General features: G+C 52.5%; 1 pseudogene; it reads left to right on the top strand.

The window, feature by feature from the left end:
- The first annotated feature begins 723 nt into the window (after positions 1 to 723).
- On the top strand, positions 724 to 8,485 carry LOC100719221 (B1 bradykinin receptor-like; annotated as a pseudogene).
- The last annotated feature ends 1,738 nt before the right edge of the window (positions 8,486 to 10,223 follow it).

Below are 10,223 nucleotides of genomic sequence, written 5' to 3'. Positions count from 1 at the left end.
TGCTGTGAGGTGCATGTTTCCAGGAGGCCCCGGGACATCAGGCCGCAGAGGGCTGTGCCGTGGTCCTGGTCTGCAGAGGCAGCACACAGGTACCTCCTCCTGTGTCACTCAGCCTGAGAGCCCATCACAGTCCTCAGTGTTCTGTCCCCTTAGGGCACTGGGTTTGTGCTCCTCAACACAGGCCCAGCACTACATTTCCCCAGCTGCATGGGTCTTCTAATTTTTTTGACCTATTTTAATCTGTTTGTTTGCTTTTGCAGAGTTGGCCAAAGTTTCATGGAAAAGAAAAGGATCTTGGTTAAAAGTCTGGGAAATGCAACCAGTGCCACCTCCTGGGGGAGGTTTGCAGATCTGGGCTGAGAAGTCCTGCAAGGCAACTTCTCCATGGACCTGTATGCCTGGGGCTCTCCCAGAGCTAAACACGGAGCCCAGAGGGCTGCCCTGGCTGCCTACCTGGGCTCCTGCAGCGCCTGCTTCTCCCTGAAGTTTTCCTGTCTCTTGGCTTTGCTCCTACCCATGCTCCTCTTCTTCCTACGGGGACCCTCTGCTAATCTCAACGGGAGGAAAGCTGTAGAGACCATGCGTGTGTCCTACCTGGGAGCCTGGATGGGCTCTCACACTCAGGTATTCAGTCAAACAGAGAAAGGGGCCAATTTGTGGATGTGGCGATGCTCCACAGTCAGCTGATGTTAGGTGGAAGAGCTCACCCTGGGTGGCACAAGGATGGCCCATGCCCATAGTGGGGTCAGAGGAAAAGCCAAGGTCAACCACGGCTTCCAGAGAGGACAGCTATTCCACCTGAGAGTGCAGATCAGCACCTGCATCACCGCACACCTGACGGCCAGGATTGCCCACAGATTTAGATTTCAGGTTTGTCGGCCCCTTCCCAGGAGCCAATGCCTTGACCTAACAGCCAAGTGTGAGGGTGATGGGGGACAGATGATAGATAGATAGACAATAGATAGATGATAGGTGGATAATTGCAAATAGATGATAGATGCATACATGATGGAAAAATGATAGACAAATAGACAATAAATAGGCACTTAGGTGATTGAAGGATATATAAGTGATAGGTAGATAATGGATGATAGATGATTGATAGAGGATACACTGATAGATAATATACAGAAGATAGATGATAGATGCACAGAGAGATAATAAAGGTAGAAAGACAGAGGTAGTGGACAGAGAGGTAAATGATATTCAAGAGAGAGATAGAGGGACAGCAAAACAGAGAGAGACAGAGAGACAGAGAGAGAGCGACACAAAGCACCCCTATGGGCTCTGTCTCCCTGCAGCCCCATGAGCCCTGGCCAACTGTGTGTTCCCAAATGCACGGCCCTCTGTGCGGAGCAGCCCCTGGCCCCAGCACCATTGGAGAGAGTCATTTTGGTGCCTCATGAGTACCTCCAATTGAAGTCCAAACTTTTCTGATCCTCTCTTTAAGAAACACAGGCTCTAGACAGTTGTGGCTCCTGCCTGTAATCCCAGGTACACGGGAGGCTGCAGCAGAAAGATAAAAGATAGCTCAGCTGGCAGAATTTAACAACTAAAGGAGACTCCATCACAAAATGGAAAATAAAAAGTTGGGGATGTAGCTCAATGTGAAGTCCCTGGGTTCAACTCCAAGTCGAGGGAGAAAAGAGAGGAGAGGAGGGGAAATGAGGGGAGGGGAGAGGAGAGAAGGGGAGGGAAAGAGAGGAAAGGGGAGAAAATGAAATTCTCTTTCCATCGTCCCCAATGGCCTGAGGCAGACGCCCAGAAGCATCTCTTCCCTGTCCCCTCTTGCACACACCATGCCTCCCCGAGCAGCCAGCTCTACCTCCAAGGCCCATTTCAGGTCCACTTGCTACCCCCTCCCCACCAGTCAAGGGAACTCTCCCAAGGCTTAGCAGCCCAGGCCTCAGGCCAAGGCTGAGCTGCCCTGCCCACCCTCCACCCCTCTCCAGCTGTTCGGGCACCACACTCTGTCTACACATTTCCCCTCCCCAAGCTCCCAGGTTGCCCAGCCTGAAGACCTTTGCTTATGCTTTGTCTGCTGCTCATAGTCTACAGCTGGGTTCTTCTCATCATCCAGGACTCCGCACAGTTTCCCAGTCGAGCCCTCCCAGCACTGAAAGTGTCTGGAGTGCAGCCACACTGATGTGGGGGCCGCTCTGCCTTGTCTGCCTCTGTCTTGGGTGGTGGCCCTCATAGAGTCTGGGATGGTATTCAGTGAACCCAAGTCTTCAAAAGGAGATCTGGCTGTTGTCAGCAATCCTGGTGCCCCTGTATGCAGAGCTCTGGGGTTCCCAGGAGTGGCCCTGTCAGGAGGAGCAGAAGCACCCTGATTTATGGTAGAGATAACAACATGCAGCCTCTGCTCTGTGACCTGGGGATCCAGCTTCATCCCTGTGAAAAGCATCATCGTGAAAAGCTAAGGTGCTCCTGTGCCCTCATTCTCCGCTCCATGCACGGGCCTAGCAGGAACTAGGCAGCCTGGAAAGTAAGGCAAGAGCTTTGTGCGGTGGGCACTGCCTGCCTGCTTACACAGAGAGAGGGCCAAAGCCTGGGAGGTGCCAGCTAGCACCTACCCATTTGGGCACACTGGCATCCCTGTGTGTTGTCTCCCCCTGCTGGCCCACTGTGATGTGCAGATTTGAACTGTCCTAGGCCAGCCCAGACACCCCGCTGGCTCCAGGAAGTCTTGAGGGCATTGGGGTCCTACCTGCTTCCATCTCTCAAGACAGTTCACTCTGGGGTGGGCACCCTCTGCTGAATCCTCTTGTTCGCACCACAGCCTGAGTCCAGGTAGGCTGCCCAAGGAGTTGGGTGAAGTCCCCAAAGAAACAATGAGGGATGGAGTGTGGGGCTGTGTGTGCTTCTAGGACACATGCTGGTCCTTCCATCAGCAGCATATTTCTCAGCTTTTCATCCAGATTCCTATTAAACTCTTGACACCCAGCTCAAAATGCACTCCACCAGGCAGTTTTTGCAGGTTTCTCCAGAGAAATAGAACCAACGGAGATGTGCGTGATAGAGAATTAGCTCAGGAGGTACAGGGTTAGGAAGTCCCATGATCTGCTGCTGTCCAGCACACTTAGCCCACAGCAGAATTAACCCTTTCCAGCTTTGTACCGGACACAGCCTCGGGTCCCTATGGTCTCTCAGTATTCCACACTTACTGTCAGCAGGCAGCCACGGGGGCAGGAAGAGCCTTCCTCATCCCATACCCTGGTGCACACCGGGCCTGGCACCCACAAGGGCTTCACAGTGTGCCTGCTGTCATGACATTCATGTGTGCAAATACACAGTGTTGTGAGCTGTGCAGAAAGTCCTCCCTGAGAACCTTCACTGGACACCGCTGTTGTAGAAGTCTAGACAGAACCTTAATCTGGAGAGGGTGGGTCAGCGGGCTGCTGACCACCCACACCTGATCCCATCACGGGGTGATAGGAAAGCCTGGGGCTGGGGCGCTTCTCTGGCTAAAACCAGCCAGAGAGACAGAACGATCAGAGCCTCTGCATGACTAAAACTGCCTCACCACAGAGGCAGCTGCCCCAAGGAAGGGGATTCCAGGGAATCAGATGCTGCCCTTCCCAGACTGGGGTCTCCTGCTGGTGCCCGAATTACTGGACCCTTTCATGCCCTCTTCTCCTTCTCCTCCTCCTTCTCTCTCTCTCTCTCTCTCTCTCTCTCTCTCTCTCTCTCTGCTCCTCTTTCTCCTCTTTTTCTTGTTATTGTTCTTATTCTTCTCTTCCTCCTCCCTCTTCGTTACCTTCTCCTCTTCCTTCTTCTCCATAATTTTTGGATCTCTAGCAACTGGAGAAAACTGCTGGAGTCGTTGAAGGACAGTTAGTTCCATGAGGCGTCAGTCACAGAAGGCACAAATGTAAAGAAAGTCTGGACTCTTTAGGGGAGGGGGTGCCCCTGTGTTCCAGACCTGGGTGCTGGGCGGCCCCTCAGGGGAGGAACCACAGCCTGGAATCCTGGCCCAGCTGTGTCCTGGCTAATGCCAGGCTCTGGACACAGCTGTGCTTTAGGAATCCACAGGGTCATAGCCTCCATGGCTTGGTTGACAGGATGTGCTGCCTGACTCCCAAAGAAAGCCAGGACTTTCTCAGTTCCTGAAATGTGAGGTCCAGTGGGGTCCAACACCATAGAGCCCACCTTCATGGAAGTAGGCTCTCAGAGCTCCCGGGGAGCACCTCTGACTCCACTCAGCCCTGAGCACTGTGTGAGGCAGACTTGCTCTGTGCTCACTGTGAAGCCATTGGGGCCTCATGGCTGGCTTCTTGGCCGGGCACCTGCATGACCATGATGCAGTAGCGGTGTGAAGTGTAGCTATGCACAAGCACAAGCTGTGTCCCAAATCTCTCAGTACAAAGGGGCCAGCTGTGAGTGGGGAAGTCATCACTCAGTGCAGGCTGAGGCTTGGTGGGTGTCAGGGAGTCAAGAGACTCCTTCCAGTTACAGCACCTGCGAGGAGGCAGCATCACATGTCTCCCAGTGGTCACCCAGCAGAGAGGCGCTGAGCAACCTCTGCCTGCCTCTAATCACAGAGGGAGAGGCAGTCTGGCCTCCTCCCCACATCACTGGCCTCCTCTGTCTCAAAAGGCAGCCACACAACCTCAAGAAACAGAAGTGCGGTATTTCAAGCGACCGCCATCCACAGAGCAAGCAGAACAGAAAGCTATGGAGGACAGGGCTTGCCAATCTCAGCCTAGGGCCTGAGATCTTCCACCTTGTGTCTGAATAAGTAAATGACTGCGTTTTCTTCTCTCAGGAAAAAGAAATAGAACAGGAGCTCATGCGTCTCAGGGAAAAATCAACAGAAAGCTTCCTTTCCCACCTGTGTTTTGGCAGAACACGCATTCTGTGAGTGTTCATGCTGAATGGGGAGAATTGTACTTACAACGGAAGAGATCGTGTTCCAAGCCTAGTGTGGGTTTAAATTGTTTTTTAGGACAGGAGATGGGGAAATGTGTTTGGAGGCATTCGGGAAGATTTTTTGTTTTTCTATCACAGCCAAATCACATCACCAGCTCTGACTAAAACCCCCAGGACTCTGAGTGGATGGTCACCCATGACAATCTACAAAGGCTCATTTACAGCCACCAGCTCAGTCCCTCCAGGATCCTCAGAAGGTTCTGTAGGCTGTGACTGTTCGGGTGAAGCATGGCCTGGAAGCCGCATCCTCTTCGGAGACCGCACTGCTTCCTTAACCTCTGAGTCTGTGTTTCAAAATGCCCCCCTTATCCCTGACTGCTGAACTAGGATTTCATTTGAAGAGGGCCGAGGTTTGGGAGAAAATCATGCTGTTCCCATTTCTGGCTGAGTTTCCCACACAGGCAGCAGCTAGTGCAGACTACCCTGTCACACAAGTCATGGCCAGACTTGTACCCTGCAGATGGGGCAGGAGCAGTGACTGCTGAAGTCGCGGGGGTGGATCTGAAGTCCCTGTGTTCTGGGTCCAGATGGGAGTGTCCCCTGGGCTCTAAAGAATTACCACACTTTGGGTGCACTGAACAGCACAGGTCAAGGGGCCAGGGTTACCATCAGATGTTGCTGGGTCTGGTTCCTTCTGAGAGTTCCAGGGAGATGCTGCTTCTTCCCTTTCTCAGCTTCTTGAGGCCACCAGAACCCAAAGCTCGTGTCCCTGCTTTTATCTTCAAGACAGCAAGGTAGCTCTGTCCCATTTCTCTCTGACTGCAAAGACTGTCTCCTCCTCAGAATCACCTGTGTGAGGACATTGAACCCATTTGAGCATCCTAGATGTGACACCTTAGGGGGGCCAGTATGCTGCTGATTCCACCTCCCTGAAGCTCTAAGGGGTCTGCAGCTCAGAGGTTTTGTGCAAACTACACAGATACCATCAACTTCCTTGAGAAACAGAAGCTTTTGCTGAACATCTGGTTTTTACTCTGGTTTTCACTTGTTGTGGGAAGAGTTCTTACAAAATCTAAAAGTCCTGCCAGACACTGCAACAGAGCTGTGGACCTGTGAGCACCCACAAAGGACAAAGCTACTGTCAGCAGAGCATGCAGAGCTCCGCTGTGCCCAGGGTCACCACTGTGGGCCCTCCACTGCCCAGGTTGTTTCCCATGTTTCCTGCCCAGCAGTGGCCGACATTTTCCCTGCCTGCCCTCTCCCATGGTGACTGCTTCCAGCCGTTGGCCTTAGATGTCACTCATGTGATCAACCACAACTTCCAGTGATGGCTCCTAATCTCTGATCAGGTACCTTAACAGCAGAACTGAGGACATAATTGTGCAGCCGTCACCCCTCCTGATGCCTGGGTCTCCTGAATTGTGTGTGGTCCCATCTCTTGGTGGTCTTGCATGCCTAGTCATGTCTGGCCTTTAGCTGTCAGGGAGTCCAGGAGGCGTGATCACACTTAGGAAGAAGTGGGGCCTCTTCCTGCCCCCTCTATCTCCATGGAAAACCTGTGGCTACAAACCTGAGTATGAGGAAGGCAGTATGCGGGTCACTGTGTACATGTGAATGAGGCCTGGGGCAGTGCAGATTGCGGGTCACATGAGGCACTGTCACTCACTAGCTGGGATCTTTCACACTCCGGTGACTTCCCCGAGCATGGCTTCCTCATCCCACTCATGGAAGCACTAACAGGCAGAATGAACAGACATCTGGTGCCTAATTTGAAACGTAGGCCCTGCAACTGTCCAGCTGTGAGATGGGGGTCTCAGTGCCCAGTATGTAGATGGGTCAGTGCCCAGCTTAGGGCTGCTAGGAAGACAAAACAATGAATTGTAATCATGTAATCACTCAGCAAGGTGCAAGCAACACACCCTATTTCATGAGGCCTCCTTGCTCTTCTAGCATTTAAGTGTTTGAAGCCAAGCAGAAGAATATTCTTGTTCTGGAAACTCACCCCCACGCCCCCACCCTGAACACCCTGCTGGCACAGCCCCGGGTGACAGCTCTCTCTGCAGGTCCCAGCCATGTCTGTGTCTGCTGCCAGCTGGGACACTGATTGCCAGGAGTAGAGACTGCCATCCTGTGTGTTTTATCTTGTAAAATACTGTCATTAAATGTTCTTTAAATTCAAATGACAATAAGAGCCTGGTCATTAATAAGCCTGTCTTTCTGCTGAGAGCTTCCAGGTCATGACAGGCACCGCACTAAGGAGCCATGGATATGACTGCCAGCTCTAATGGCCATTCCTCATGGGGGACACGTGAACTCCAACTTTAAAAAAAAAAGGAAAAGGCAGTGACTCTGTTTACTGGGAAACTGCAATTGCTTTGGAACTCAGGAACCCAGACCCTAGTACTTAACTAAGAGGCCAGTGAAGGGTCCCTCCAGAGCAGTGGCAGCAAACCTAAGGCCTGTTACACCCAGCTGTTCCTTATCACTGAAGTTCTGAAATGTTGGCTGTCACTGCTCTAGAGGAACAGATGGTGAACACTGTCAGTGTGTAACTGATGGGCGTGGCTGCGTGGCAATAAAACTAAATTGGTCAGGACAGGCTGGACTTGGAGCCAGAGCCACAGGTTGCCACCTCCTGTGTAACCCTACACACTTGTCACTGCAGGTCACCATAGCTGGTATTCCAGACCCTACTGGAGTTCCTGTTGTCCAACAAGACCACGGTTCCCATCCCAACACTACATCGTGTGATGCTCCTGAAACCCGGGACAGGCTGTACAGTGTTACAGACACTTGCCACCACCATCTGTGTTTTTGGCCTATTAGGAAACATCTTGGTCCTGTCCCAGCAGAGAACATCTGGAGCAAATTCAGCTGGCCCTTCGGAGCCCTCCTGTGCAGTGTCATCAATGGGGTAATCAAGGCCCATGTGTTCATTCTGCCATCAGTCAGGACAGGTACAGGTGCTGGTGCATCCCATGGTCAGCTAGGGCATAGGCAGCAGTGGGACACCCAGGACATCTGCCTGCTCATCTGGGTGGCAGGGACCCTCTTGAGCAACCCCACATTCCTGCTGTGCTCAGTTAAAGCCCTCCTTGATCTAAATGTCTCTGCCTGCATCTTGCTGTTCCTCCATCAGGCATGGCTCACTTCGACGATGGTGGAGTTACATGTCCTCAGGTTCCTCCTCCCTCTGGCTGCCATGTTCTTCTTAAGCTACAACATCGTGGCATCACTGCGTGGGTAGGAAGAGGTGAACAGGAGCTGGCATGGGGCTCCTAGGGGGCAGGGCCACGGTGCTGATCTTCATGCTTGTGGTTGCTTTCTTGGTGTGCTGGACCTGCTACCACTTCTTTGCCTTCCTGGAGTTCCTGTTCCACGTAGGGGCCATCCAGGGCGGGTTCTGGGAGGAGGTCACCCACCTGGGCCTGCAGCTGGTTAACTTCTTTGCTTTCACCAACCCTGTGATCCTTGCATGAACCCTCTGATCTGTGTATTTGTGGGCCGCCCCTTCAGGACCTATGACTCGGAGCTTTATAAGCAGCACACTCCTAGATGTCTCCCTCCAGGTCCTGAGACCACTGGAATGAAAGCTACCAGCTCTTCTGGATGAATTAAAACAGCAATGACCCAGGAAGCTTGACTTACTTTTTGCCTTTTTTCTGCCATTGAAAGATTACAAGGCTGCTGACAGCCACCAAAATACCCAGGACCTGGCCTTGTGGTCTGTGAATGTACCTTATGGGGTAAGGAGGACTTTATGGACTTCCAGAGGAGGAAATGACCCTGGGCTAACTGGGGAACAATAAAATCAGAAGAATCCTTATAAGAAGGTAGCAGGAAGCACAGACTCAGAGAGTAGGACACAAGCACAGGTCTGAGAGACTCAGGAAAGTGGCCAAGAGCCATGGTTTTCATGCGCCCTCTAGTGGCAGAAACACATGTCACACCTGATTCTCAGCCCCTCAAGAACAATCAGCTGCTGACAGCCTGACTTGAGCCCCATCTTCACAGTTGAAGAGAATACATTTGTGTTACTTTAAGTTACTGAGTTCATAGTAATTTGTTACAGCTTCGAGGGAAACTACTCTCCACATCCAGGAAGGGCCTCTGTTACATTTCCATTGGTCTAGAAATTTCAAGTTTGCCTGCCAACTGTGAGAGGTGGAGTAGGCAGAGCTTCTGTGTCCAAGGAGCTTCCAGCCTCTAAGTAATTATGAGAAAGAACTGAGAGGCCACAAAAGTACCCTGAAACCCAGCAGGAAGCACTCAGCGCAGACGACCATGAAGGGCACAGCCTGACGGGTCTGACATCAAAGGGTGGAAGCCTGGCTTCGGAAAGGGAAAGAAGGGATGCAGGCACCCAAAACCCAAGTTTGGAGGTCCCCAGACTGCTCAGAGCAAAGCAGGGGAGAGCGTTCTTATTCAACACAGGCTGGTGGGCTCCCTCCTTCTCTCCAGGTCCCCAGGAAACCCCTAGCATCTGCTTTCCATGAGCTCATGGCACAGGAAGCATTGTTAGGAGAGGGTCAAGCTGACACAAGGCGTTTGTAGGTCAGGAGAAAGGAGCTGGAGGAAGGTGAAGAACCAACAGGATAAGGAGAGCTTCGGCTGGAGGGCAGCATGTCAGGAGGATGCAGTGTGCCAGCAGAATAGAACCTTGTTTCTGCAGGGCAAGAGATTTGGAGCGGGACGTGCCAGATGCAGAGCCACTTTGCATTATGACAAGGTCAAGTGTAGCCATGGGACTGGGTGGTCCATGCAGAGGGAAGCCAAGCAGTGTGGGACATGATAAGATCGAGGAACAGCTTGGTCACCTGGGAGGTGGGCTGGATACCCGCAGAGTCCCAGATGCTACAGGAGCACTGGGAAGAGGTGGGGAGGTCAGGGCCACTGACAGATTCATGCACAGGGATTAGGAGTTGCAGGAGCAGGGCCCAAGACACTTACTGGGGAAAATAGGGAGCCCCACACCTGTACAGAGGGACGGGTCCTAGGGGAGAACCACAGAGATCAAGATTCATCCCAGATGGGGAGAGGAAGCCAGGACTCCTGGAGCCTGTGACAGTCTGAGAAGCAGGGCCACAGACACCTCTGGGGGGGACCCAGAATTAGGGCTCTGGGCCCAGGGATTTCCTGGAGGGGAGAGCATGCTTCTGAAACCAGCACTCAGGTTCACCAGCATCACCAGCCTGCACCGGTGCATACGCTGGACCCCATGGTGCTGAGAACCTGCCCTGGAGTTCATTCCCAATACTGAAATGCCACAGATTCCACAGAACATTTCAGATTCCAGCTTCTCCAGGACATGAGGAAGATCTAGCAAACTCGACCTGTATTTACTGATCCAG

The sequence above is a fragment of the Cavia porcellus genome, unplaced genomic scaffold, assembly GCF_034190915.1.
Source record: "Cavia porcellus strain 051 isolate PalLab524CR breed Dunkin Hartley unplaced genomic scaffold, mCavPor4.1 scaffold_9, whole genome shotgun sequence".
Taxonomy (NCBI): Eukaryota; Metazoa; Chordata; class Mammalia; order Rodentia; family Caviidae; genus Cavia; species Cavia porcellus.
This window is presented reverse-complemented; position numbering and strand designations above follow the sequence as displayed.